At 53.5% G+C, this 2,723-nt stretch overlaps 1 pseudogene; it reads right to left on the reverse strand.

The window, feature by feature from the left end:
- Window positions 1-840: 840 nt before the first annotated feature.
- LOC111823079 lies at window positions 841-2,274 on the reverse strand (annotated as a pseudogene).
- Window positions 2,275-2,723: the final 449 nt, after the last annotated feature.

Here is a 2,723-nt window from a genome sequence, read left to right on the forward strand (position 1 = left end):
GAGCTGGATGAACAAGCAGGAAGCGCCAGTTCCTGCTCTGCACGCTGTGATCCTGAGCTCTTAGTGGAATAACCTGTCCGGCCCAAGAGGAACCGCCCCTGCCCCCGAGCAAACTGGCCTGGCAGCCCCGCCCCACAGAACCTCCTGGAGAGCTCCTGCTCTCTGCATTGGCACAGTCGTGGGAGCACCTCTGGTGGCACTTCTCTGGCAATGGTTTTGCCAGCCCATGATGTTCACCAAACTCCTCCCTTCATGGAGGGGCCCGATGAGTGGAGGGGCATCTGGCAACTCCTACTCCTTCTCAGGCCTCAGGTGATGTAACCGTAAAATGAAGGACCGGGATTCAATGGGCCTATAGTTTTGATTCTGAATTCATTATCAGTAAAATAAAAGGGACAATCAGTGCTACCAAAGTAATCGAAATAATGGCCTCTCCCAGTTAAAAAGAATGAGCTCAGTGAATGGGATGTGGAGGGAAAGCAGGTCCACATGGGTGCCCTGTATTCTATGCAGATGTCCCCACAGGGGAAGCCCAGGGCTTTCTGCACTCGAGGAGGTCCCTAGACCTGGTAACCTGGTCAGAGCGGCCCTCAGCCGAGCCAGGGTGCCCCAGCAGTGCCTGAGCTGCACCCTCCCTACCCCCACCCCCACCCAGATAGCTAGGGAGAAGGAGCAGCAGCTTCCTGTGACAGGATGCCCCTGTGACAGGGTGCTCTGACTTTGAGTGGCATCAGTGAAAGGAGAGAACACAGAAGTGGCGCTGCAAGAGGCTCTCGGACCGGTGCCACCCCCTTTCTTCTCTCTCTTTTTTTTTTCGAGTGAGTGAAGTTTATTGTGAAACCTCAAAGGGTGAGGATGGGATGGGCAGGCCGGGGCAGGGAGAGGAGCACCGCAGGCGCTAGGAGGCCCAGTCGGAGGCCTCGGAGCTGTCCTTGACGTTGGGCTCTCTGTGGTCTCTATGACCTCGCTGAGGTCCTTGCTGTCACCACCGCTGTCCTAGGCAGCCAGGCCCTTCTCCTCCCAACAGGACTCTCCTGAGCTTGGCAATGCATTGCCCTAGCTCTCCGCCTTGTTCTCGAAGGAGCCCAGCCCCCTGTGCCTGCCCTTTTCCTTCAGCTCCCGGAGCCGCCTCAGCTCACCGGCCATCTGGGTGAGACCCCCCTCCATTGCTTATGCGTCAGTCCCATCTGAAGAGTATTTGGGCTCCACTTCGAGGATCTGATCTGAAGGTTGAGGGTGTTGGGGCCGGGGTGCAGAGTGGCCCGGTTGCTCTTCCTAACACACAGGGAGACGAATGTGGCCATTGAAGTTCTCCATCACGGCCTGAGCCAGGCCACGTCACTCGTGGGAACACGTCACAGCCAGTGGGTGATAGATCCATGGGGTCACCTGGGTCCTCCTCCACTGTGGCCCGGAGTCAGTGATGTAAGCGAGCTGGGGCGGGGAGAGGCCACAGCAGAAGTGGTATTTCATCTGGCCGTCCCTGGACACGGGGCTGCCTTGCTGCATGGCCCTCAGGTCCTCTGGCTTCTCTTGACTAGAGAGCGAAGCTGAGGCCCGGACCATTTCTGCGACTTGCTCAAGGTCCTACCTGTAATAGTTTTGGGGCTGAGTCCAGAGGCTGCAGTCTCCACGGCCAGCTCGGTGCCTGCTTTTCACCTGTGAGTCACCTCCGTTCTTCTGACCCCTGGGGAATCCCCTCTCCGGTTGGTCAGGGTGGACAGCCTGCGATTTCCATGAGTGATTGAGTGCCCGTAGGTTTCATTGCAGGAGCTCTGGCTACCCTGACCTATGCCTTCCGGTTATCTTGAATGACCGCCGAGTGCTAGTCCAGAAACCCCAAACAGTGCACGATCGGCCTTACCGTCCACGATAAGAGGGAAAAAGAACCCGTGTGCCCGTTAAAAAGTCATCATTCGGATTGAAATCAGCCTTGGTTAAAATAACCAAGGCAACTCAGGAACTATGGAAAGGTCAAAGGTTTGCAGGTTTAGGGTTTCGTGGGAACATGCGCGTGTTTGGACCAGACCCAAGTGCCGGGTTGGCCTGTTTGACAGGTAACAATTAGAGAGCAGGAGCTTGCCCGGCTGGAATGCGGCTGCAGAGGCCGCGCGGAGGATCTGGTTTACCTGCTCGGCAGGTGGGGCCTGCTGAGTCCGACAGGCATGTGCACGCACAGCATTCCAGAGAATCGGTTTTCTTTTAAAGACACAGCAATGACTGCAGGGCACAAAAGGGTTGGGCTGAGCCCTGGCTGGAAGCCATTAGCTATTTGCAAGGAAAAGAAGAAAAATAAATAGTTCCCTCTAGACAGCTCAAGGAAGAAACTGAAAAGGTATTCAGACTTTTTTTTTTTCTTTTAATGTCTAAAATGAACATGTGCTTGGTGTCTGAAGACTTGAGAAACCCCAGACTGGTACAAAATGCCAAGATAATAGAATTGAAAAGTCACTTCCCACCCCCCACCCCCCACCCCCTACCCCCCCACCTGAATTCTTTTTCTTCTTTCTTTTTAAAAGAGGTCATAATATGATTGAGAGCACAAAAGATAGGCTCCTTGAAGGATGGTGTCTGGCTTGAGACAGTCTAAAAAGGTTTGCTATTTTTCTCAGCATAGCTTCAGAAGACGCCCAGAAAAGCAAATTTCTGTGTTTTTTCCCCTCAGTAAATTGTATATAATCTGTATATTTTTAAAGTTAAAAAATGCTGTTTCAATAAAACAT

This window comes from Myotis lucifugus, unplaced genomic scaffold (genome assembly GCF_000147115.1).
Source record: "Myotis lucifugus unplaced genomic scaffold, Myoluc2.0 scaffold_385, whole genome shotgun sequence".
Taxonomy (NCBI): domain Eukaryota; kingdom Metazoa; phylum Chordata; class Mammalia; order Chiroptera; family Vespertilionidae; genus Myotis; species Myotis lucifugus.